At 40.3% G+C, this 27,992-nt stretch overlaps 1 protein-coding gene and 1 pseudogene across 3 annotated transcripts in view; both read left to right on the forward strand.

Moving 5' to 3' along the window:
* NTRK2 (neurotrophic receptor tyrosine kinase 2) overlaps positions 1 to 27,992 on the forward strand; it is a 283,569-nt gene that overhangs the window by 78,135 nt on the left and 177,442 nt on the right. The window lies entirely within an intron of this gene.
* LOC148091832 (U2 spliceosomal RNA) lies at positions 3,909 to 4,075 on the forward strand (annotated as a pseudogene).

The raw sequence follows: 27,992 nt of genomic DNA on the forward strand, positions 1-27,992 counted from the left end.
ATCTTGAAGAGAGAGGAGCGTGGGTTCTGTCCAGGAAGCTAAGAGAAGTTTGGTAGACAGATGCCATCTGAGAGCCACTTGGGGATATAGTTTAAGAGGTGAGAGGTACGATGGAGGACAAATGAGAAGAGAACACCCTTTTGAATTGATAAAAGATAAAATGGAATTTGCATTTGAGGCAAAACAGGGTGATGGGAGGAGCATGGACTCAGATTTGACTGCATATTCTCATAGGCTCTGTGTCTCTGACTTAAGCTCTCTGAGTTTCATTTCCTTTGTCTGTAAAATGGGCATAACAGTACTGACTTCAGAGAGCATTTCTGAGGATAACCCAAAGGTTAATAAGGCAGTGCCCGGCAAATGTTATGTGCTCCATGAAGTTTACCTCAGAACCTTCTCAGTGGTCTCTTGTTGTAGGTTGTAGGGTCATCCATTAGCTGGGAGGGACAGTGATGTGGGAAGAGAAAGTGTAACAGGGGCTGTGCATCCATTTATTTGTTCTTCTGATAGACATGTTACCGAGCATCTATAATGTGCCAGATGCAAAAAATGAATATATGTACATCACTGCTTGCCTTTGAGAAGTTTGTAGTCTAGAGGAGGACTGACATCTGATAGGATAGTATGACAGTAGATGATCTAAATAGCCATGCACAGGAGGGGCCTGATTCATTTTATCCAGATAAATCAGGGAGTACTTCACAGGGTAGTCAACCTCCGAATGGGGTCTGGAAGGATGAGTAGACGTTCAGCACATGGGTGAGATGGAGAAGGGGCACCTATCAAGGCAGGGAGTTTGTGTTGGGGTTGTTTGGATATTGCTGGAGTGGAGATATAAGAGGACAGTGGTGGGAGATGATGATGGTGAGATGGACAAGGGCCAGGATGCAGAGGGCCTTCCTGCCATGCTGTGGAGTTTAGAATTTCCTGAGGACACAGCAGAGCCACTGAATTTAGGAATTGATAAGGAAGTAATTGAAAAGGGTTAGAACATCTAAATGTGAAGTGTGATCATGTTTATGATGATTTCTTGGCTCCTGCCAAGCCTTTTTTACTTTCTTCCTTGATTTGCTATTAAAGTTGGAAGTGATTAATAAAGCTGTATGTTTGATTTATAATAACATTACTAATTTAAAAAAAATTCTGGTCTTCTGGTCTTCATATTGCTTTAATGGACTATAAATCCTTGAGTGGTTATGCTTATTAAATAACTAATGTGGGATTCGTTCATTCCTTCAACAAATATTTACTGAGAGCCTGCTCTGGGCCAGCCTGTAATAGACCCTGAGGACAGAGCGAATCCGTACCTTGTGGAGCTTCCATTGCAATGAGGGAGACAGACAATAGATTAATAAAAATATAAGGGTGGGGAAGAAAGGTGAAGGAGTCCTGTCTTAGGCAAGTGATCTCTGCCTGACTTCCGAGGAGCACAGGGTGGAAATCCTTACTCAGCAAACTTGAAATGCTGTTGTTTTTTCATTGTTGTCTTTCACCTTCTTGGAATCCAGTAGACAGTAGTGTCTGTTTCTCCCCTCCCCCGAGCATCCTCTCTTCTCCCCACCCTCAGATGGCAGGATGGAAACCGCATCTGCCACCAGCCATTGGGCACATCTGCAGTCAGTTATGGGAATGAAATTCTCTGCTCTGAGTCTAGTCCTTTTTCTGGGAGTTCCCCAGAAGAATTATAATATCCATTTTCCAGACTAGAAATCAGAGAATTCAATTTGAGAATAATAGCATCTACTATTCCCACTGAGTTCCAAAAAACCCACTTAGCTCTGTTATAATTTCGTTGCTGAGTTCCTGCTCTGTGCCAAGTTTTGTGCTAAGTGCTCACATATGTGATATCCCCTGATTCCTTAACATGACTCTGTGAGATGGGCATCTTTATCTTTACTTTTGAAACAGGGACCCTGATTGAGACCCAGGGAGATGAATTCACTTGCCTGAGTCTATGTTTCTCTAGGAGGTAAAGTCGGATCTGACCCAGGACAGTCATGTCCCCTGTCTCTGGCCTGGCCCCATTCCTGCCTTTGTTTATTCTCTGTGACCTTTTCCGTCTCAGTATTTCCTTTCTCTCCCTCATTTATTTGGCAAATGTCATCTGTTGGGACTGACTACGGACAAACACAACCTGGTGGGCAGCCCTTGGAAGGGAGTATTCAGATGTGAGTGGACTGGACAAGACACAGGTCCAGTTCTGAAACATGTGTGAAGTCAGAGAAGAGGCCAGTGGCCTCCCCTCCAGCAGTAGTTTTTAGTAAGATGAATGGTCTCTCAGCCAGCCCTCAAGGGACACGGACTAACCTCACCTCTGCATCTGAAAGGCCACGTTGGCAAGCAGCTCTGTGCCTGGCGCTGTGCATACTCTGTCTCACTCTGTCCTATCAGGGGCACCACCTGGTAGATGTCGGTGACACCTTCTACAGCTGAAGAAACTGGAAGCTCAGAGAAGTTTGGTGACTTGTCCAAGGCCACCAGGCTTGTTCCAGGTGGAACTAATTTAAACACAGCAGCTTGGCTCCAGCACTTGAAATCTTTAGGTCAGAGCTCTCTTTCTCAGAGTGAATTCCTCAGAACGCCAGTGGGGATGGAGGGTGGAGGCGGGTTTATGTAGTTGTATAATATAGAAAATGCAGCACCCACAGCCCCATCTCAGAGAACACCATGGACATCAGCCTGTGAAAGGCTTGAGACAGTACAGAAACCTTTGAATTCTGTTTAACCCGGGATTTCCTAAGTATATTTGACCACAGGAATATTTTTAAAAGTCACAGTTCCTAACCTTGTGAGAAACTGGCTTGTGGAATGTTGACATACACCCTGCTGCCTCCCTGGTTTTCTTTTTTGCTCTAGAGAGAGAATGAAGAGAGAGAGAGGGAAGGAAGGAGAAAAGAAGCCAAAAGAAAGGAAAGAAGAAGGTCTTGGGAGAAAGAAAAGGGAGAAGACAAAAGCACTGATCGATATTTCCTAGTAAGATTCTCAAATGTGTTTTCCGACTTTTTATAAATTTCTGAACCTTCTCTCTCTTGTGTTTTTCAAATGGGAACACAAACTTTTTCCCAAGTGAATGAAATGGGAAAGATTAATTTCTTTGGGCTGATGATAGTCTTAAAAAAATGGTCTGTGAGGCTGAGTGTCTGCCTGTGCAGGGGACTGAGACCTAGAGACAAGATGGGAATTAAGGAGCCGTGAGAGGGTTTAGAAGGTATTATGCAAAGTGTAATAAGTCAGACACAGAAAGACAAATACTGTACAGTATCACTTATATGTGGAATATAAGGAACAAAATAAGGGAATAAACAAACGGAAGTGGTGAGGTGTCTGGATCATGGAGTACCCCGTCTGCCCATCACTTTTCGGCAGGGAGCGTCTTTGCTCTCTCAGCTCCCGTAGCAAGGGAGTGACAGCGTGGGGACCACACCTCAGGCCATCCTCCCCGCTCACTGTGTCTTCCCTGACAGCACATTTAATTTTTCAGAGTCAATCCTATGTCCATATATTATTTTCTCTTTCCCTGTTATGCTTAGCCTGTCATCATTAGCCTGGCCAGAGAGATAATTATCAGCAACATTAACCACGAGGATTGTCATTTGCCCTGTTTATTTAATGCTTGCTACAGTCCGCAAACTCTTTACATAACCCAGGAAGGTCTCCTCCTGCAAGACCAGGAAGGTCTTCTTCTTCCTTTGCTCCTGTTTCTTTCAATAGACTGTTTTTATAACATAAACTAAAGGATAATTCATAGCCAGCCAGTCTTGATGTTTTCCTCATATAAGTATATCAGCATATATGATCATGTTCTCAGGAATTGTGTAGTATTCTTTGCTAAACCAGTATAGGAGTTCTTGGATTTATGTGGACTTCCTGGGTTGCTGTAGATACTTTGATTAAAAATGTTGGAGTTTATTGCTTCTCGGCCTTTTGGCTAAGATCAAATATAATATCTGTTCTTATCATTTTAAAAATGTTAGAGTTTATGCAAATAGCAGAGCATTAACATGCATAAAATTTATATTTAGTTGATGTTAGAGCCTTGCCATCAAAGTGTGGTCTTTAGATCAGCATCATCAGCATTGCTTGGGAACTTGTTAAAAATGCGAATCTTGGGCCTCATCCCAGATCTACTGAATCCAAATCTGCATTTCAATGAGATTCCCAGGTGATTTATATGTTCCTTAAAGTTTGAGAAGCCCTGTCCTAGAGTACACAGCACACCATTTTGTTCATGCTCATTTTGGCTAGTTTCATGTGTATATCTTTAATAGAATAGTCTTGCAGTTTTCATTCTAGTAACATCATTGTGGGCTGCCTTATACATTATTGCCCAAGAGAGCTATAAAGAGTCCCCAAGAGACACAATTAGTTCTTATTCAATAGATAGGTAGGTGGATAGATACAGGTAGAAATAGAGATAGAGCTATAATTATAGATATAGATTACTTTTGAAAAGCTTTATAGGGATCAGTTGTCAAGAGCTGTAAAGGGTCTGAGATTTTACTCTACTTGCAGGCTGGCAAGTTAGCCTGCCACAATTTCATTGACAGTGGCATGAGACATGACAGGACATGAGACTCCTGGGTCAGAGACAAAGGACATTATTACTCATTCCATGGGAAGAAACATGAACAGCATACGAAAATTAGTTCTCTAAGCTTCAAATCTCATGAGGGTGATTCAGATGGATCCAGAAGAATGCTGGCACATACTCTGTGTATAGAAAAGGAACCTTGACTCTTTTAATGGCCAGTAAACATGCTTTGAACATATCATCTATAGCTCCTAAGGCTGTTTGGATACAAACTTCTTCAAAATAATAATCCAGAATGAAAGGCAGTCAGGACCTCTCTTTATAAGATATACAGACATGCAAGGGACCCATGGAGAATCGTCTCTCAATAAATGGTATTAGAACATCTTTACTATTAGGTTTTAGAGCCAAAAAATTTTTTTAGAAGTCATGGAGGATACATTTCCCAATCCTTAGGTTGTACTAACAGTTATTCTATCTGAAAGACTCTAGGAGGTAAATGACTTCTAGTCTGGGCACTCAGCTTAGCTCCTTACTTGAAGGGGGAAGTTATATTAGGAAGACAAGTAGGGCCGTGCATCATAAATAGTTAGGTAACCTGTGACAACTTGTAACGTCGGTTATACCATTCAAGTACTGAACCCATTCTCATCCTGAAGTTTGAGAGAGATGACGTAATTCTGTTATGTCATAAATGATGACGTAAATGATGTTTGAAGAATTGACAAATAATAGGATGAATAGCACAGGTAAATTGGGCTAATGGTGTATAATACAGCAGTTTTGTTGTAAGGATTGTCTTGCAAAGCAGTTGATTTCCTTTTGCTCTCAGTAGAGGCTAAATCTTCTAAAGGAGATTTCTGCTTTGATGCCTAGACCTTTTCTCCACTTTCAAAGAATGTAAGCAGTTGGAGAAGAGAAAGCTGGAGCTGTTTTACAAAGCCTATGACAATGGTGCATTAATAAATATTTAACAATCAGCTGGCAGGGGTAGAGCCGGGTTGGGGCTCTAAATTGTACTGTTTGCTGATTTCCATAGTGTAAATATTCCTACAATGGTTGATTTCAAGCTACCAATGTGAAGTCACCTAGCTTGCAAAATTCCTGAAAAATCTAACAAACCAGTTTGAGCTGGCTCCTGCGACCCACTGCAAAATAGTCCTAATGAGCAAATTTTTGACAGTGAAGGTAGTTTGATCATGCAGAAGGTTTGCTTGTAGAAGTTTATTGTTCAAAGTCTTTTACAACAATGTATGTTCTATTTGCCCATGGAGATTTATAGATAGACTTCCCTTAAGGCAGAATGAGAGCCTAAATGCTTTTTGAACTTCTTTTGAATGGTATGATTTCATTTTTTAAACAGTCTTCCTTTACATTGTGGGTCTAACCAGCTTGGCTGTTGGCTTTCTTTAAATAAACCACCCGCCAGCTCAGCACATTTCTCCTCTATGGAAAGGCCTGTAGGTGCAGTCTGATTGTCAGTGATATTTTTAGAAGAGCGGGAGGCTACTCAGGCGCCAACTGGTGATGATTCCTTATAATTGGGCGATCTGTAGAGTCATAATGAATCACAAATTTGGGAACAAAGCACCTGCATTCCTGGTTGGACCAGGAGCATAGTAAATCCTCTTTGCACTAATGAGGCTTTATACTTCTTCAAGAGACTTACCGTGGAATTCCCCTTGGGCTCAGTTTGGCTGCCGAGCTCTGTAAAGACCTTCTCTGGAGTGCTTTACTGCTGTGTTGACAGAAACATTTTCCCAGAGAAGTTCAGTGTGAGCCCAGACACTGAAGTTCCAATGAAGCTCATGGTGAGCAAGTCATCCTCCCACATGGACTGCCCAGCTCTCACTGGTGGACTTTGCTTCACAGGCACCTGCACTGTTTCCATCTTCTGGCCTATCCATGCCCATTAAGTGGAGCCTGACTTAGTGGACTGATTTACTCTCAGTTGAGGGCTAAGTGGAAGAATCAGCCTGCTACACTCAGCCCACCCCAGTGAGACAAGCTTTTCCTGACCTCTGCCTCTTCTTCTCCCAGCATTTATCAGAAGGGAGGACCTTGACTTTAATATACATTTGAGTGTCCCCTTCCTTCTCCCTTGGGTGATGTTATTATTTTTTCTATTTTGTTAGTTTATTTTGTTCATTATCTCTTGGGTGATATTGATTGGGAGGCTTCAATTATTTATTTATCTATCAGATTTATAAAATGTTCATCTTGCCAAAGTCTTTGAGCACATGGGCAAGAGTATAAATGTTAACAAGTAATAATAATAAAAAAGTCCACACAACATGGATGCATATTCTGAAGGGTCTACATGAACTCCATCGAAAGCCTGGTAGCATTGACTCAGAGATTCCATTACAATCTGGTTGTTTTTCTATTAATAAAGTGCACCCATTTCCAAGGGGGCTTGTTTTCCTGAATAAAGGGAATGCTTTAACAAGCAAAGAGAGGACCACATGGATTGTTGTTTAGGCTAAAGCCAAATTGCAAAAGCAACTCATCTGCCATGTTCAAGAGGTCAATTTCCAGCCACACCCTCACTCCCATCTTCCTTTTCTTGGTGAAGGCAAAAATAGATGCAAATTTTTAAAAAGAAGGCTTTGTGTTTGTCGCAAATTTTTGTCTAAACACACTGAGTCTTCTTGCTCTGTAAGTGGGGAGGATTCCCTGAGGAAGGTGTGCTATGCCAGGCCATGTGTCTTCTGCATCTTCTCTGTGCCCCTGTCATGGAAACAGCATAGCAACAGTGGGATGTTTAAAGGCTCAACTAGATGCCAGTGACTCTACTTGCTCCTCAGATGTTCAGGAACAAGAAGGTGAGGTATTTAGTTAGATAGAAAAAGAGGGTGCAAGTTAGAAGAACTTTTTTCACGTGTGTTGGGTCTGAAATCCTAATGCCGCTTTGGATATCCTTTATGGAGAAAGTGGATGTGTTTCTATCCACTGCTGACAAAAGCAAATGTTACATATATAAAGAAGGAACCAAGACACTCCTGACTATGGCCAGCAATAACCACCAACACCTCTAGTGGGTCAGAGGAGTGCCTGTGGCAGCTGGCTTTTGGGAATAGAAAATAAGCCACTATAGATGGGACTGTATGTTATTTTTCTTCCCCTTCAAAATCTAGTTATGATGAACACACTTGCTATCAGGGAACCTCTGGGCTACACTACATGCCAAAGTGCCACCAGTACAAAAGAAAAAAACTTGAGCTATTTCCATAAAGCAGAAGTTGTCAAACTAAGGCCCACAGGCCAAATCTGGCCCATTGTTTGTTTTTGTAAATAAAGTTTTTTTGGAACACAGCCCCACCCATTTGTTTATGAATTGTCTGTGGGTGTTATCATGCTACAATGGAAGACTTCAGTAGTTGTCACCAAGACCATATGGCTCAAAAAGCCTAAAATATTTACTATCTGGCCCTTTTCAGAAGAAATTTGCTAATTCCTGCCTTTTAAGAACAAACAGGCAACCTATCTAATAAATAACCTGCCCTTCAGCCTCCCACCTATTTTGTAACAGGTTGCAGGTTTGGCTTCTGTTAGGCAGGTGCAGAAGCACAAGTGGGAAGGGAGAAGAAAGAAGTTCTAGCTGAAGGGAATACCACGGCCCAGCTTCCTTACAAGTTGACCTTGAGATTCTGTGATTCCCACTGTGGACACTTCCTTTTTGTGTGTAATGATGGACATTGTGTAGGAAGAGGGATATGTTCGAAGCTGCCATCAGAGTTGGGCATGGGGTTGGTGCTAGACCTCATTGATCAATAGTCCTTACTGATGTATTGCTTCCTAGTTAAGAGCTAGTGTATTCAATGGTTGTAGGTAGAAATATGAACTATCATACTTGGCTTTTCTTCTTCATCTTGTTTTGTAAAGAAAAAATGAGACGTTTTCCAGCTTGAATGAGTCAGTGGTAATTTCAGGGATATGGAAAACTGTGTGCGATATATTCTTCGTAGGTAAACAAAAGAAGGTATGGCTTTGCTCTTGGGAATTCTGCATTTGAGTGCTTTTCAACAGTGTTTGTTGTAGCTTCACACAGATATTATTTTGTATGAAAGACTGTCAGGATTCACAGTGGAAAATGGTAAATGTGTGGCATATCCATTCTTTTCTTCCTCTCTTCACAACTTGACAAAGAAGGCCAGCCCGTCTCTGTCTTCCGGTGTCTAGTCCCTATGCTTGCAAAGTAACCAGTTACAGGAAAGATGATATGATCTTTGAAAAGCAGGCATTTTTTAAATGGGATAATCTTTGCCTTTGTGGCAGTCTGTTAATACTTTTAGGATGGGGAAGAATCCTAAGAAACTGTCAGGTATATCTCCCCAAATTAATTATAGCCCCTAAAATTAGTCTATAGTTATAGTGGGTGATCTTTATGTGTATGTTTTGTTCACACTCCTGAAGAGTTCATTACATTATCTAGTATTTCTTACCTTTTAGAACACAAGAATAGTTTTTTTATACTCATATAATATCTTTTCACATATATGAAGCATCTAATTCAAGAACTTCCCACTAAAGGACTTAACCTTCTTGCTTCCCATTGAAAGTGTGAATTTCCAGATTAATAAACAAAATATGTATTTTAGTCATTTCAACATAACTAATACTTTTTCTCTTGTTCCCTGAATTTAGCCATAGTTGAAAAATATTTATTTTCAGTGAGACGAATGCCCCCTGGTGGAAACAGTAACAAGTATTTGCACTGATTTTGGGGGGCCCACATACAACTGGTGTAAATATATCAAGGATAACCAAGGGACAATGTAGGGATATAATTGACATAGCTTAGAGAGTTCTTTAGTTTTTTTAAGTGTATGTTTCATTTAAATGCAGTAAATAGAAGATAACATCAAGTTGTCAGGGTCTTTTTTATATTGACTGAAATCAAAAGGAGTTAACTAACCTCTTATTATGGTAATTCCTTTAGTGTCTTTCATTTTAACTTGGGAATCTCTTAGCTGGTAAAGTCATTTATAACACGGCCATTTGTAATGATTTTTTTTAATAGAGAACTTTTAGATAATATCTCAGAGGATGTTTTAAAACTAAATAGTTGCATAAGAGAGAATTGCTTAAAGGATTATGAGATGGCCTCCTTGAAAAAATATCAATGGGAGGAAGGAGCAGAATTGGGATTTAAGTTTTACCAAATGGAAATTTTATGTCATTTGTCTCATTAATAGACAGATAATTCATCTCCAGTTCAACAAAGAATGCTTACTAAGCCAGGGAGGTAGGCTTGCCAGGACTCAAGTTTTTATAGGAAACTTAATTTTAGAAATTTCTAATCTGAACACACTTGAAATCTAGCTCTCAAAAAACATTGTAAAGCATTTATAAGTAATCAGAGAAAAGGAAAAGCCAGAGTTAAGTATGAGTTTGCAGTCCCTCTGTAGGGAACAGAATTGTTAAGTGTGCAGAGGATGTTTGCATATTCTGTTTGCTCCCCTCTGCTCAATAATACTGAATTTTGCTGTGATTGTAACTCTAGCAGAAAAGCTGTAGCTTCTGCATTTTCGCTGCTTGGATGGAGCCTTTGGATATAAAAAAAATCATCAAGGACCATCTTGTGTTGAAAGATGATGTTCTGCATACTTAATGGATTGAATCACCGTTTCTTTACAGATACAGCTCATGTCCCTTAAGCTGTGGATATGGATGATAAATACCATTTTACTTGTCATATCACCAAGTGCCACCTTTTGCCTCAGCATTTGTAAGGGACTGCACTCTGGAATACAACAGTCCAGTCTGATGTTGTCTATTAACTTCAAGGACTTAGAGATATTTTGTTAATGGCTTGGTAAGAATTGACTTCTGTAGAAATTATTTTCCTTAAATCAGTACCCTTGATCAAGCTATGATGCTTAATCTTATGTTGTCCATTGGCTTGTGTCTTGAAGTGGGTAGGAATATGGGCTTGACTTCCCCACATGTGAAAAGGTAGATCATATGTGAGAGTCCAAGAGAAGCTCTCACTGAGGTTTGCTGAAGCTTCTAGAATGTGTTTCTCAGATAAGAAATACTTGCATTTGTCTTCCTGTGAATGTCCTCTCACTGCCCCCACACTCCCAATAGGAGAGGTCACTAAAGTATAATGTAATAAACACTCTTGATGACATTTCCCCTCACAGGTGGTTATTGAAGGCTGTTCAGCAGCCTATAAAGGAACATTGTACATACAGGGATTGACTTACGCTTCTCAACAGCATTCTCTATCTTAATGTACTTCTGTTGAATCAGCTTTAGACCCTAAACAGTGTTACCCAGCTTCATCACTCATATTATTTATTCAACTTGGCTCAGAATAATTATCAACTATTTCTCTGAGTCAGATTCACCCCCAAAGGTTGAGTGTTTACTCTCATCCCTTCCTACTTACATTTATTCATTTACAAACATGTGTCTATATTAAGCATTAGGTCAGATGGTCTCATCTGCCAGGAGCATATATTTACTTAGAAAGTATAGGATCAGTGGTTACTTTAAATATAGTTTGAAAGGTGCTTTGAGAGAAGGTAAGTTCAGGTGGATGGGGAGCCCTGAAGAGGAATATCTAAACGAACCTAGAATTTGGTCCTAGAGATGAACATTGGAGGGGGCTTTGGAGCTTGCAGGCTGTGAGAGTTGGGGGAAGAGCAGGGAGAAGGGAGACAGGAGGATTCCAGGGAGAAATTTCCTGTTCTAAGACATGAGAATATGAGAAAACTTGTGGCAGTCATACATTTGTAGGACCTTGGTTTGGCTGAGTAGAGAATTGTGAGAGGCTGGAGGGGAATTAGGGAGACCACCTTGAAAGCCCTTGGATACCTTGTGGATAGAATTGATCCGGAAGGATTTTGTGTTGGGGAGGAGGAGGAGATGGGAGGAGCACCCTAATTACATGTGTGTTCTGGAAAGGACACTTGGGAGCAATGAGTAGAGTAGTTGGAGGGCTGTGGGACACAACTGGAGGTGGGACTGCCAACAGGGATGACTGAGTTCAAGCACAGTAGTCCCCCCTTATCCAAAGGAAACATGTTCCAAGATCCCCAGCAGATGCTTGGAATGATGGATAGTACTGAACACTATATATACTGTGCTTTTTCCTATACATATATATCTATGAGAGAGTTAAATTTATGAATTTGGCACAGTAAGAGATTAACAATAATAATTAATAATGAAATAGAATAATTAATTAAGATTATGTGAATGTGGTCTCCCTCTCATAACCAACCTGATAACCAGATAGCTATCGGCAGGGAGCATACACAGTGTGGGTATGCTGGACAAAGGGGTGGTGAGCGTCCCTCGCTGGACGGAGCGGGATGGTATGAAATTTCATCACATTACTCAGGACAGTCTGCAGTTTAAAAGTTATGAATTGTTTATTTCTGGAAATTCCCAGTTAATATTTTCAGACCTCAGTTGACTCTGGGTAACTGAAACCATGAAAAGTAAAACCACGTCTAAGGGGGGACTTCTGTAATTCAAACTAATATTAGTGGGCTTTAAAGGTAAGGTTTAAAATGAGTTCCAAAAGTGCTGTGGGCAACGGCAGCATGGCCTGATGGGGCACGGGCAGAGTCATGCCAGCCTCAATCCAGATCCCAGTGTGGCGGGTTTCTAGCTGTATGGACTCAGGTAGTCTCCTCTCCTGTCTTAGCTGGCTTTTCCTTTTCTGGACAGTGTGAGCAGTGCTTCTTTATCGTCATGTGTTGTGGGAGTGAAACGAGCCTGTTCATGTTAAACACAGAGTTGGGTAGTTACCCTGGAAGGCTTTTGGATATGTGTATGAAGAGAGAAAGGGCCTCCATTCAGATGTATATTTTCTGTTCGCTTGTTTAAAAATGTTTATTCACACACTGCACACTCGACAAATATTTCTTCAGTGGTTCCTGTGTGCAAGGTCCCAGGCTAAGGACTCTGTTCCCTTCTGTGACCTCTCCTGAGGGGTGGGGACAGAATGTGTTTAATAATTAATGTGTGTCAACTAGTTGGTGTTCACATATGACAAATGTGTCCAATATCCAGTATAAATCAAAATATTAGAACACCACCCATTTAAGTTATTCACATTTTAATTCTGATCGATTGGGAAAATAAGCCCTTTGGGGGTTTAATCATATCTTACAGAGCACTTTTTCCTTCTCACAATTTAGTTACTTTGAGAACTGAACATTTATAAAATGTTTTTGGCAAACACATTTATACAGTAGAATCCATTTTCCTTGGGAGGTTGGAGAAAAAGAGAGGGAAACCAGAGTCATAAATCCTGTGTAATTTGTGTTCGTGCATTTCATGAGAGAAGGCCCCTTCTTAATCCTCTCACTGTATTTCTCCTGAGACCTATAAACAGATGATGTTAGCAGCGATTTAAAAATGCAAACTGCATCCCAGAAGTTTTAGAAAGGATCATCCCCACTTCTTTTCTCCCATTTAAACAACAGGAATGGTAAATCTAAAACCAAAATCATGCTCCACAGATCTAAACCAGTCGTTTCCGGAGGGTAGGTTGGCTGCATCAGTCTTTATCATGCGTGCTGGTTAGAAAACTGAGGATCTGTGTTCTGAATCTAATGCATGCAGTCACTGATTCATTAAATGAGTGTGAGGGGCCTGCTATGTGTATACATAGAGAAAGGAGTGTGGTGGTGATGCTAAGTGAAGTACTTGCAGTTACATAGGTTCTCAAGGGCCGACATAACTGTTTTTCTAGAAGAGGGACAGAGGTATCGCTGTGGGGCTTAAGAGAGAAAGATTACTTCTGGCTCATACTATCAAGGTGCTTTTATAGAAGAGTTGATTTCCAATTGGGCCTCCAAAATACTGGCCTAATTACACAGTATTTGTGGTGTATGCTTTTTAATTGTGTATTGTGCCTCATGTTTTCCAATGAAATTTTTATTCATTCTTTAAGAACTTAAACTATGTTAAACCAATGTCTTTGGGAAATATTTGTGTTGGACTAACTGTTCTTAAAACCTCAATTTCAAGAGTCAGGGACAGCTAATCATTGCAGACAAAAGAAGAACTGAGGTTTCTCTCATTCCCAGCCAAATCGTTGCCTTACACACAAGCACCATGCTATCGAGCCTCTCTCCTGGCAGTGTGCACCAGAATTCACCGCAAGTTTGGTGTGAAAGGAACTGAGAAATCTTTTTGAAACATGACCTGGGAATTCCCAAAGTCACACATACCAATGTACAAACCCAGGAAACCAGAGAACATTGAGTTGCAGTGTGACCCTCCAATCTCTGTCATTGTTCCATGCCAACCCTATCTCATTTAAGAGTCTCACACTCCCCAAGTCCCCCCGGGAATGATCAAGTTGGTGAAATGTATGTCTTCTTAAAATCATCACCACCACCACCACCACAAACGCTATCACTTATTGAGCATTGGCTTTGTTCCAAGCGTGTTTCCACATTTTACATGTCTCATTTCATTTCACATCCCCGACAACCTCACAGTTAGATGAAGAAGTACAGGTGAGGAACCTGAGATACAAAGAAGTGAGGTGACTTGCCTGGGGTCCCATGTGTATATGTGGTGAGTGGTGATACCAGGCTCCAAATTGGGGCAGATGTCAGTTACACGTGTTCAGTGATATCCAGGATCATTATTCCTTTCTGTCATTCTTTTCTCTCTTTGTTCCCTTTTGTTATTTTGATCCATCTGCCTCTACTTCTGGTTCCCTTTTCTGTTTTTCTCCAAAATAAGATATGTTATTTTCTTTCTCTTCATAGGCTAATGTTTTAATCATTTGGCCTAATAATATTGACCCCCTCCTAAAAAAAGAAAGAAAACTCTCTGAAAAGACAGGTGCTATCTCAAAACTAAAAAGGAAACAATGGAATAAAAACTTGTTTTTCAGAAAGACTTGATATTGCACATACTTGAATTATGCACTTCCAGCTTGCATTGACCATCACATGTCTGTCATTGCAAACACCTGTCGTCTTTAAGGAACCGTGGACATGCCAGAGTGGAGGTGGCAGCTCTCCAGAAAGGAGTTGTGGGCTTCTTGAAAAACACATCTAAAACCTTCTAGCAATTCTGATCTCTTTTATTGACACTTCATTGTCCTTGAACCAAAAAAGAAGTAATTCTGTTTTCATGCTGGTCAGATTTCTGGAAGCTTGAAATGCTGCTACCCAAAACAGTGCGTATACAAAATGACCAGGTGCAAAATGATCTCATGTATAATGACAGGTGCCAGCTCAGGAGTTTCAGGACCCTGAGGACATGACTCCTAGGCTGAGCTAGTCACTGGCCCTTTGCCCATCTGCAGAATTAGGATGATGTGAGCAGATCTCTCAGATATTTGGGGTACTGGGTCATGGTGGAATGCTGCTGCGTAAACAGTAATGACTATGGCTGGATGTGTCTTAATAAACTGTATGTTTTTTCTTCATTTCATCTTCTCAGAAGTGAAAAGTGAGGCAAAACACTGGACTTTCAATTTCAATGACCACCCCTTATTAGCTGTGTGGCCTTTGGCAAATGTCTTAACCTCTCAAAGATTCTGTTTTCTTAATTGCAAAAAGTACTGGTAACTTCCTTACATTATAGAGCTGTTGTGAGGATTAAAAAAAAGAGAATCATATACTTATAGGGCTGTTATGAAGATTAAACAAATTAACACACAGGAAGACTTAGAAGAAAGCTTGGCATATGGTTAACAGTATGTATTTATTAGCTACTATTATTGTATATAGTAAGTACAAGAATAACATTAATGAGTATTATTTTTTATTATTATTTATTTTAATTATTAAAAAAATTATAATGATATAATATAATAATATAATATAATAGTATAATATAATATAAATCTTTTGGAATTAAAATATTTCAAAGACTAGTAGTAATAAACTTAGTAGGAAAATGAAGATTAAATTAACAAAAATGTAGATGCTGGTCAGATTTATTGAGGCAGACTGCCATTTTCCAGACGTTTGGGTGAGTGTCTGTTCTATGTGTTGGGACTATTGAGAGGAAGGGTCATCCTTCAAAACTATTTGTTAAATGTATTTTTTGAAAATCTAGGCATAGAGAGCAATGTGATATGTTCTGTCATGGGTGTCTGTTCTGGGGGCTCTGGTGAAAGGCACTGCTGCTCCAGCCTCAGGGCTGGCTTTATGCAGAAGGGGGCACTTGAGCTTGACTCTTAAGGGTAAGAGCCATCCAGGCAGGGAGGTGGCAAAGGGAACTCTGTTCAGATGTTCAAGCATGTGGAATGAGGGCAGGGTGGGTGTTCTGTGGGAACAGTATCTTGTGTGCTTGAGACACAAGATGCATGAGGACAGAGAGGTGTTAAGAAATGTCCATGTAGACTTACCAAGGATGGACAACAGAAGACAGGAGGGAGGCTGAGGGAGCCTGGGCTGGACTTTTTCCTGCAGTGCGCCTGGAGAGGGGCTTTGTCAGCTTCATGAACTATCGTGAGTTGAATGTAGGGTTCCAGTCCTCCCCAGAACAGGTATCTATTTCCCAGCAGTGAGAAATAGGGAATGAGAACACAGACCAGACATTGATAGTGAATCCATAGTCTACCTCCAGGTAAGAGCCTGGAGTGTGGATGAGCTGCCAGAGATAAGGAACAGAGAGCCTTGGGACAAACAAAACTGTAGAGGAGGAGATGTAGAAACAGCCAGATTGAGCATAGAGAAGCCTGAATACGGTGTTAGGGAAATCAAGAGAGTAGAGAAATTTAGAAGTAGCATGTGATCACCAGCACCAAACTCGTCAGCTTGGTTAGTTGGAAGACACTGAAGGAAAGGCCACTGAGAACTGTGTATAAGGTGGTGAGGGGCAGGGCTGAGAGGCCAAGATCCAAACAAGTTGGAGAAGGTTAGGTGATGACATAGCAGGAGCTGCGGTATCCACCTCTCATTCACAACAGGAAGGGAGAGCAGAGGCAGGGCGCCTGGCAGGGGCACAGGAGCAGCTGCCGCCTGTCCTGGTGTGGCCTGAGGAATGACCACTAGGAGGACCAGCTTCAACCTGAGCAGGTTGCGAAAATGCTGAGCTGTTGGGGAACAGCCAGAAGTCTCAGTGAGGTGAACTGAATTAATTGCGTCTGTGCCAGATCTTGATAATAACCCAGAGCTGAGTGTGAAGGGAGAATGTCTTGCTGACCTGGCTGCCAGAGGCAGCTATTTACGCATCCACCAACTGAAAATGCTGAGACTCAGAGTTTGGCCTAGAGATGGCAAAGAAAGACAAGCTTGTGTCACAGAACCTCTGGTGTTAGACCTAGAATCAAGGGGTCAGAGGCTGCCCAGTACAGCTTCCTTGGGGAAACTGAGGTCCAGAGTGGGCTTTGGATTTGCCAAGGTCAGCCTGGGAGTTGGTGACAGACTTAAATCCAGGAGGACTTCACTGCATGTATCCCTGCAGCCTTCTCCCTTATCTCATTGCCCCACTACTGTGCCCTTTCTTGCCTTCAAGCCTCAGAGATTATCAGTCAAGCCCATCTTAACCCTAAACCTTCTTACCCCCTTTCCATCTTCCTACCCATAACAGCACTTGCTACTCTCCTGCCAGGACCTTTTTAGGTGTTTGGTTAACAAAATAGCTTACATATTAAGGTGGTGGTGGATGGAATGGATGTGACATTCTATTCCTTCCAGGCAATACAGTTGCAGTTTTAATGTGGGTTTTTCCCCAGCACATAGACAGACTCTCAGTCTCTAAATCTAAGTGGTCTTTATGCCAATCTTAATACTCTTATCAGAGAAAATTTTTAGCTAGAAAAATAATATCAAGCAAACTTTTAGATACAAATTAAGTGCCTAAAATCTTTTCTTTGTCATCACTTCTTTAATAAATCTCTAAGGGAGCCAACCATCAGCACCACAAAAGAAGCTAAAATTACGTATCTTTCCAAGGCAAATTCAGCTGATTGTGGGTAAAATTTCCCCTGGCTATTCTAAGCAGTGGTTGAAAGAAAATTGGGCTCTCTTCTTGAACATTTTCACAAAAGTTTTACCATAGACATAGGTATGCAAATTCCTGGCTTGGACAAGGGATGGGGGAGTTGAATAGAACATAAAAAGAATCCATTAATGATTTAGAAGACTACCTAATTTCTCTACCTCTGTAACAGAGAAACAGAGCTTGATCAATACTCTCAAGGTCACTGTTGATATTTGCTAAGTCAGTGAGTCTTTTTTTAGAGTTTTGAAAATCATCCCCTGCATCCACCCTGATGGATTTTCTTAGAATCAGTGCAGGGAGTTAGGTTTTGACTGTGTGGCCAATGAGATGTTGAAGGAGGGAGTGTAGGTATACATGGTGGGGATCTGAAGGGGCATCTACAGTAGAGTGTCAAGACTTGAAAGACTAATTTAGTTCAAGATGGAATCTAGGGAATCAAGAGAGGGACCCCCTACTAATCGCCAATTTGCCCTGAAAGGGGAATTATTATCACTAAAATGAACCCTGGCTATTGTGTGGTTTTAGTAATCAGTATGTTTTCAGTTATTTCTGTGCAATATTTTAGTTAGTTCTTTCTTTTCAAATTTAACATTGCCTCCTTGGGATTTGCTTAGTAGTGTCCTACCATATTCTGTTTATTTCAGTTAGTATTTATTGGCTAAGTTGAGCCTCTTAAAATAAAGAGTCTCTAACTTACTAATGTTAATGTGTACTTCTTACCTCTTCTGCTGACCGGAATGAGTGTAATGTTCTGTTGACATCTTATGAAAAGGGCTTTGATAATTGTACAACCCAATGTTCAAAATAGTGACTGAGAGATGAAAGGGGGCCTCTCCCACTACCCTCACCCCTCCAAAAGGTTTGTTCCCTTTGGTCTTCTCATTATTTGAGTCCTTTGACCAGATTATCTAGATTAACTCTTAGAGTTAACTGCCTTTACCGTAATATTTACTTACATTTACTTATGTCTCCATCAGCCAAAAAGGGAGAAAAAAAACACACACCAAAAACTGACTATTCTCTCTCAACATTCCAAAGCACACTAAAGGCCAGTAGAGCCCACAGTGATAACGGGCTTTTTAAAAAGTTCATCTCTGGAAAGTTCTTCTGGCTGTTGATACATCAGGGGTAGACATCCTGAAAAGTTCCAGAGAACACATGTGGTTTCCAGTCAAAATACCACGCAAATACTTTCAAATGTTTTCTTGATCCTGGTATTTCCTCTCTGTACATTGCCCTTAGAATGGTGTTTGTTATTTATTTAGGAAAAAAGCAGGTGGAAATCTTCCCCTTTCTGATTGAATTTTACAATCCTCCAAGGCAATGCCCTGGAGATTATTTTATATATTTTAGAAAGAAAAGCTTCTTTTTGAGAATTATCTCTGAGATTGAAAGATGTTGTCTAAAATCCAACTCAAGGTTGAAAAATGTCTAGACCTTTTCAACATACGTAGCCACTGGGAGCATGGTAAAATAACAAAAATGGTTTAGTTTCAGATGGAAATTTATTTCTTTTAAGCTTGTCAATGAGTGTACAGGCATTTGGGGGGAAGTCTCTTTATACCCTTTGATTCCCCAGCCTGAGAAGAGAGAGTTATTTTTACTCCCAGTTTCCACCATGGAATGAGAAAGGGAAACTCTAATTGTTCTTTTAACCAGTGCTGCTGAATTCTCCTCCCAGGCTTAAGTAGGAACCAGGAAGAAATTCCTCTGTGGAATATTATGAGCAGAGTTAATTATAACTGTCTAATGAGGCAGATCCCAATTTTCAGTAGATCATGACCCTTCGTACATTAAAGAAGAGAGACACTTCACATTTTTATTCAACTGACATTTGGTTAATACACTTCAAACAAATTTTGGCTATACTGAGCTGATTATGAAATGGACTTTGTCCTGTTCATAAAATACTGCTAGTAAAATAAAAAATACCAATGTTCTTGTCGTTTACTAGCTCCCTGATGTCAGTTTCAGTATATTAAAGGGGCACTAAGTAAAAAACATCATTGGAATTTTTTGAAAGTCACTAAGTTAGTAGAAAAAGCACTGGCCTTTATATCAGTCAAACTCAGGTTAAAATCCCTTCTTGGCCACCTACCATTGTCCTTGAACAATAATAACAATAATACTCCTAATAATACCATTTGCTGAGCAAAGTGAAATGATCTTTTTGTAGGCTCAGACAGTGGGCAGATACAGGCATTTACACGTGGTTCATATGGTTCAGAGTAATACGTGTGCTAAGGCCTCATACTCAGCTAAATAGATATTTTATTTGATCCTTTTAACCCAGTTTTAAAGAAAATATACTTATCACCATGTACACATGAGAACACCTAGCTTTACCCAGGGTTAAGAAAGTTTCTCAAGGTCACACATTAGTAAGGTAGAGAATTGAACTCTGAACTATCTTTTTTATGATTTTTAAATTAAATTTATTGGGGTGACATTGGTTAATAAAATTACATAGGTTTCAAGTATACAATTCTATAATATATCATCTGTATATTGCATTGTGTGTTCACCACCCAAAGTCAAATCTACTTCCAGCACCATATATTTAACCCCCTTTATCCTTTACTACTTCCCCCCAACCCCCTTTCCCTCCAGTAACCAGAAAAACTCAAGGATCATATGATTTCATTCCTGTCTATGTGACTTATCTTTTGACTTCAGTGTTCTATGGTCTTCCCATAAAGGAGATATTATTACACTGCCCCTGAGCCTTGATCTGCTCTTCTGAAAGTGGGGAGAGCAGAATTGTCATGAGGATTTGAGCTGACACGTGTGAAATGCCTCCCATGGTGTCCATTCTATAATGATGTATAGCTGTCATCATTAGCACCACCACCATCAGGGTCTAACATTTCACTCACTCAAAGGTGTGTAACAAAATGTGCACAGTGGGACAATAAAGGAAGGCAACTGGGGCGTGTGTGTGTGTGTGTGTGTGTGTGTGTGTGTGTGTGTGTGTGTGATTGCTAAGAGGTCTCTTCCCTATTTACAGTCACTCCTTGCACAAACTGCAGTGATTTGAGCCTAACATTTGCACATGCATTTCACCCCTTTGCTACTTTCAAAACAAAAGAGAATTGAGCGAAAATACCCTATTGAGAACAGAGGTGTCTGTGACAAATTGGCTTAATTGAAAACAACTAAAAAAAAAAAAATCTCCCGGTTTAGGGGCAGAGCGGGGGATCAAATTAGCCGTGGAGAATCTAAGTGGAGGGTTTTGATTGCCGTAGGCATGACCTAAATTGCAGAGTGTGAGTCACTATGAAAGTACTACTATTTCTGCTCTGCTAATTGAGAGGCAGCATCTTTCATACGGTGCAGTTGGGGATGGTGAGCATGGCCTTGTGTCCCACAAATGCTGTGCTGCCTCAGGCCCATTTGTTTGCCCTGGGTGTTGGTTTCCCCAGTCACAAACATAGATGATAACTTTATGAAGTAAGGTTTTGAATTTTTTCTCAGAAGAAATTTGATGTGCAGCCTGTGTGTAAGCTCATACTATACAGGTTGAGCTATTTCCATGGGAAGGACTTTCTATTTGTTCTTTTTCAGAGGGAGGAAAGAACTAATAGCCCTCATGGTGTGACTCACATAAATGAGCATAGAACAGGGGTCAGTGAACTTGTGGACCAAATTTATACTTGTTAATAAAGTTTTATTGGAACACAGCCATGTCTGTTTTAGGCATTGTCTCTGACTGCTTTTTGAGCTAAAACAGCTGAATTGGCTCCAACAGTAAACAAAACAAACAACCACTTAAATAGATAGAAATTTATTTCACACAGCAAGACTTCCTGGGTACAGACTATTATGGTGACTTAATGATGCCATCAGGGACATTGACTCCTTCCACCTTTCTCTTCTGCTGTTTTTAGCAGGTAGGCCTCTTCCTTATGCTTGTGACCTTGTGGTCTCAAGGTGGCTGTATTTCCTCCAGATGTCCAATCTACATTCCTAGTAGAAAGAAGGAAGACCGGCAGTGCGGCCCTCTCTGATGAGGTTTTGCCTTTCAATTCAAGAGAAAACCCCACCCCCTGGACTTCTTGCTGTATCTCAATAACCATAATTATATCACATGCCCACATTTGGCTTCAAGGGGTACTGGGAAATCAAATATATTGGCTTTTCTCCTTCAAAGGTAGAGGAAGAGAGGGAAAAGAGGATTGTGAATGGATTTGAGTAACCAATCCACAACGTCTGCCATCTCCTGAAGGTCAGATAGAGGGCCGTAGAGAGAGAACAGCAAAGCTGTTTCAAAGATGATATTAATCTGTGATGTCCTAGGATTACAATTTATTTAACTTTTTTGAAAGTTTAAAAACCCTTCCTGATCAGATCATTAATTTTGTGAAGAATTGGCTTGGTGGAGTATTGGAGCATTACCTATGAACAAAGGAAGTACCACATCAGTTAATAGTGGAAACAAGGTGAAGTGGTAGGTGGTAGGAATCATATTTCACCATCTTAGGGAACAAACTTTTTAATCTCTTTAGAAGGAAGCTCATGAAAACAGTTGATGAATTATATAATATTAAGTTCTTTTCTTTTGGGTAAGTCTGAATTACCCCCTACTTGCCAAAGCAAGCTGGAAATGCTTTATTGGCTTAATTTCAATTCCTGTATCTATATGAAAGTAATAAAACTGCATTTCTTTAAACATATTTCTTAATTTAGAGCTTTCATAAATTCACGCTGGCTTTTTTTCCTCATGTACGATAAATTTGATTCTACTGCCTATCGATCATATCCTGGTAAGAATATTGAAACAGTATGAATGCCCATTTAAGGAGGAAGCTTAAGCTGAGAAATGGTAAAGGAAGTAAGGAAAAGACAGCATCAGGTAGGTCTGGCATTAACCAAAAGTCAGCAAACTACAGCCCATGGATTAAATCCGTCCTGCCATCTGTTTTTACAGATAAAGTTTTATTAGAACACTGCCAGCTCATTCCTTTGCATATGTATGGCTGCTTTCGTAGTATAGCAGTGGAGTGAGTAATTGTGACAGACTGAATGTCCCAAAGAATTGAAAATATTCCCTCTTTGGCCCTTCACAGAAAAAACACACGTTAGCCAGCCCCTGCATAAACAGTCATGGGGGATTCTGTGATAGCTGAACCCAGGGTCTGTGATTCCCTTTCATGTGGAAATCAGTTTCATGGTCAGGTAAAGATAACATAGAGTGAAATAAGATGTGTGGTTATGTTAGCAGATATGCATTCAGAAGTCCCAGACCAGAGCCATCAGGACGTTTGTTTTCATATAAAAAACCACTGGTTCCATTTCCATCTTGGGCTTCCACCAGTCATGAGAGATGTTCTCAGCATGTTGACATATCATCGCAGCTCTGAGTCTGTAGCTAGCACAGCAACAGGGGCTCTCAGGTGGCTCTTTGCTGGCTCTGGCTATTGAGCAAGTCACTCAAGTTCTTGGAAACTTACCTTCCTCCTTCTCAGATGAGAGGATGAGACTACAGTGCATGGACGTTAGGGTCTTTACATTTCTATCTTGACTAAAGTTCTCTGATTCAGTGACAACATGGATTATTTCTTATTTGAAACAAGGGGATTTTTTTTTTTTTTTTTACAATCTCAGCATTGAATTGTCTTTTCCATATGGGGCATGTGTTAACCAGGGAGTTGAACAAATTAGATAAGTATCATTAAACATTTGCAACTCTTTTGAACATAAAATATTAGGTATTTTAAAGGAACAAAGCTGAGAGCTAGAATCTACAGGTAATGGAAAGAGCTACTATGTAGTGAACATATTTTACGCACCTCAAATTAAGTACTATCGTTAGTTCCATTTCACAGATGAGGACACTGAGGCAACTCACCCAGGTTGCACTTCCTACCTTCAGAGCCCACACTGTCTACCACTCTTCCTTCTGCCTTATGGTGGGTCAGACACACAAACTATTCTTCATCATCATGGCAATTCGGGGGGGAAACAAGTATGAGAGATGCAGTTAGAGTTCCTAGACATGATGCATACTTTGGAAAATTAGTACAAGCCTCTTTTCATTCACCAAAAAACCCTACTTTGTGCTATCAAACTCATCCTTAGAGGCACCGTTCTCAGCCTTCTCTTCTAAGTCAGATAAAAATCATTTAAGACAATAGTCGAGGCAGTATGGATTGGAAACTGGGTCATTTTTGTGAAATCGCCATTCTTTGCCAATACCACTTTTGACTTCTTTCTCAGAATTAAAAAACACACACAAGCAAACAAACCATGTGGAACAATCTGTGGCAGATGGTTATTTCAGCTCTAGGTGAGTTCTGTCGTTATACTCTGGGGCAGAGAAATGACTGCTTTGGATAATCATCTGTTACTTTAGTGAACTGCCAGCTAGGAACTGTTGTAGCTTTGATGGTTTAGGATGAGGATTTTTTTCTTAGAAATTAGCACATAAACTGTCTCTGTTTGAGTTCTGTAGAATATTAGATGTCACGCTACTGAGTATCAAGCAGAAATCTAACAGTTTGGTTGAGGGCGGGAAAGGTAAGATGAAATTAGACCTAAAGAACAAGTTAGGTCTCTTCTCCAGGTTTAGCTTCCCCTGGAAAATACAGCAAGTAACAGCCAAAGCATGGTGTTCATTACCAGCCCAAGTCCCTAATTAATTTATTTTATGTTAATTAAGTTTATAATTATATAGTAAAACATTTACTTTGTCCCTCAAGAAATTGACTGAATCTTCTGAAGGGGCTTTGTGACTGTAATTTAGGTGCAATTAGCCAGTTAAATTTAGTTAGGGTTTGGTTCATTTAGCTGCTGCTGGGAGATGCTAGAAAGGAGGAAGCCAGCAACATCTCAGAAGCAACTCTGGATGGAGAGAGCGTGTGACTAGAGGCTCTCCCCTGGCTACTGGGTGGCAAGTTCAGGTGTCTAGGACAATTGCAAGCTGGAAATCTATCAAGATGTGGTTTCATAATCATCTATGTGTATTCCTCAGTTGTGGAACTGTAGATTCCTGTAACTTTGAATGAAGGCAAAACTCTTTTGCCAAAAATTTTGTTGTGGTTGTGGAATTGGAGCTGAAGCCATGGAATGGTTCTCAGACATTTTCCACCAGGGGTGTGAAATCCCTGGCACTGGCCAAACTTCAGACTCAAAGTGATACCACCAGCCAGCAGCCACCATGTGGGCATTGAAAGACATCTTACTTGCTGAGCATGGTAAAGAGGGCGTGTGATCACCTGAGGATCTGAGAGCTATGGTTCCACAGTATCCCCAGGGCTTCTAACTCTCATTTTCGGCCACACTTTTTCAGGAATGTGAAGATGGAATTTTTGAGCAAAGTTCCTTTCTGTTACTTTTTACTTCATAGCGCATGACAAAGAATCTATGTGGGCTTGTGATTGAAAATGCAGTTGAAAGTAATCATTCTCAGTCTCTGCTGAGCTGACTGTGGACAGGGTTGGAGTTCACTGCCCATGACTATGAATGGAGATCTGGGAAGCTCGAAGGCATGGCTACCCTAGTGCACAAGAGCATCCCTGCGACACCCCCCTGGTTGGTGTAGCAAGGGTTCATCTACTTTAAAGTCCCCTTGTTTCTTAAAGCATTCATTTCTTGGTGGATAACAGAGGTCTTTGATTTGGAAAGGAAGCTCAAAAATTTTCGTCTTGAAGTTCTGAGCTGAATTACACAAGATACTTTTTTTTTTTACATTTTGGTGCCCTGTCATCATGATAGGAGGTTATTACTCTGTGATTAATGAGTGAAATGTGTACTTATGTCGAACAAAATGTGATCACAGCCCCCTTCTGTCTTTAAGTTCTCATCTGTGAAATGGAAGCACTAACCTCCTTTCCACTTCACAGCGAGCAAATGATGCCCCCCCTCAGAAGAACTGTGTGAAGTATGACTCATATATTCTTGAAACAATGTATGGAAACCAAAATTTTATAGATTTCCATATTTCTCTTGCTTACATTATTTAATAACATTTTCAGAAATGGTGTCCCTTCATTTCTGATTTGCACTGAGCTTCAGTGTTCTTCGTGCCTAGTTGTATTAAAACAGAGTAACAAACAGATAAACACAGAAACACAGGTTGGGAGGGGGAGAACCAACCTCCAATAAATAAAGTGCAACTCAAATTAGGTTTTTCAAGAGGAAACCCTATCATATTCCAATCTAGAACACAGCTTCCACTCGGTAAATAAAAACAGTGATGTCAACATATATCTCAGTTCTTCTCAGTCCATAGGAGAAAATAGAGAAAGTTGAAAATGAGAGAAGGACCCACACATGGAGAAAATAAGACAAATGAGAGGGAGAGAGAGAGATGAGATTGAGAGATAGCCCCTAAGAAAGACACTTGAGTGGCTCAGAAAAACAAAACAGGAAGTTGAAAAATTGAGAGACAAGAAAGACACTTGGTTACACTAGCCTCGATGAAGGCAAACCTTTGTGAAGGTGTAGTTCAGTCTTGTGAGCTTTAAGAAAATCATCACTAACTGGCTTAAAGTTGTGTTGCATATTTACAGCTGAGTCCTAAATGGGCTCAATGAACGTGGATTAAGGTCACATTTTATTTATAGGTTACAGTTTATTGCCCTAAACATTGTGGGTTTTTTTTTGTGTTTTGTTTTGTTTTTGTAAATCATACATATTTGGTAAAACATAGATCTTTAATGAGAGGGATCATTGCAATTGTATTTTTTAAAATCAATAGAACAGTTTGGAATTTCGGAGGTTTGACACTTTGTCTAAATGTTAATAGACACAATGCTAGCAACTACCCTGAGTTGAGGAACCCCGTGTAAAGCATGGACAGTATTAGGCACTCATATTCATTCTAGTCATCACAGTATGTCAGATTTCTTTCATTTCTATTAGAGAGTTGGCTAATAGGTTCAGAGAGGTCCCCTGACTTGGCCAGGGTTACACAGCTCAGGAGGGGCAAGGGCAGGATCCAAACTCAAATCTGTCTGGCTTCAGGTTGCTTTTCACTGTCTAACTGACCAGCCATCACACATCTCCATGGAAATGAATCCTTTAGCACACAGTTGTCAAGGAAGATAAATATGTGGGGTGACAGTACTTATTAAAATTCTAATTCCAATGCTAGCTGTACATAGAGTTCTAGGAACTTATTTAGTTAAACAATGGATAGTAAATGGCCATAATTATGAAGAATGAAAGAAAAACTAATTTATAATCTAGTCATCCTGCTATGCACGTGTAATTATACTCTGTCTTTTTATCTGTGTGACATTTACAATTTTTTACTGCTTTCACATAATGCAATGCCTGTGTCCATCATGTCTTTGAATGCCTCTGTGCTTACGTCAAAGGTGATTTCTGCTTTGAACTAAGAATGTGTGTAGGGTTACAAGGTAAACAGCCTTTCCCTTTTAATCACTTTGATGTAGCAAAGAACTTCCTGTAAGTTTTGGAAAGCATTTCTTAAAGGAATTTGAGATGTTTGCATACATTAAATTTTCATTTTAAAAAATATCTAGAATGCATTGTTTTCTCAGTGCCTTGGTTGTGGTTGATTCTTGGCATGACTGCTATATTTCTTAACCAAGTTGTTATATTTGATATGCCATATTTTCCATGCATACTTTATTTAAAAAGGAAATTATGTATGTGTGTGAATAAAAGGCATGCTTTTTAAGATCTAGAGTTTTCTCCATGCACAAATTGCACTAGAACTAAGGAATTATGAGAGACCTGTTGTGGTCCAACATGAAAGAATCAAGGAGTAGAGAGAATCTTCCCTGTGTTTCAGAAAGAGGTTTTGCTGTGTGTACCACTGGCATTGGCACATATTCAGCTGCCCTAAGACATTCTTGAGGTATTAGTAAGGATAGTGAGATGGGATGGCATAGCAGCACAGGCTTTTCCCAAAATGAGCTCTTTGAGCAAATAAGAATGTCACTAAGAGCAGAGGCTTCTAGGACTTTGGGGTTAATTTAAGTCAAGTTAAGGGTTGCATTGGCAGCTTCAGTAAATGCATAGAAGGCTGTGACCCTAAAGCCAACTTTGCACTTTTCAAGTTTCCTGTTGATAAAAGAGTAAGCTCTTCATTTTACTGAGGCATTTTGAAATGAGTCACCTGCTACTCTTAAGGAGCATGCATAGCAATTGGCCCTGGCGCTAGGATCCTGAGGGTCCTGCTTGATGTCGAAACACTTTTGGAGTGTAGGCTCTGTTCTTAGTGGGTACTCTTTCAGGCTGTTAAACAATTTTGGGGTATACCCTTACAAGCTTTGGCAGAGTAAGGGATGCCCATTGGGGTTTGAGTTAGATACACTTCTCAGGAGCTGATCTGGGACTTTAAATCAGAGCCTCATCTGGGATTTTAAATTTTGTTTTATGGAACAGTGTCAATTAATGCCCCAGGTAGACTGACCAAGGGCAGGATGCACCACAATTTCAACCCACATTTCCCATCATCCCTCAGGTTCTATAGAGAAGAGGCAATTTTTATTTCTCATTCTAGTGAGGTAACTTCTGAGATGATGGAAGTCCTTCTGCTAATGGTTTT

This window comes from Miniopterus natalensis, chromosome 12 (genome assembly GCF_054644295.1).
Source record: "Miniopterus natalensis isolate mMinNat1 chromosome 12, mMinNat1.hap1, whole genome shotgun sequence".
Lineage (NCBI taxonomy): Eukaryota > Metazoa > Chordata > Mammalia > Chiroptera > Miniopteridae > Miniopterus > Miniopterus natalensis.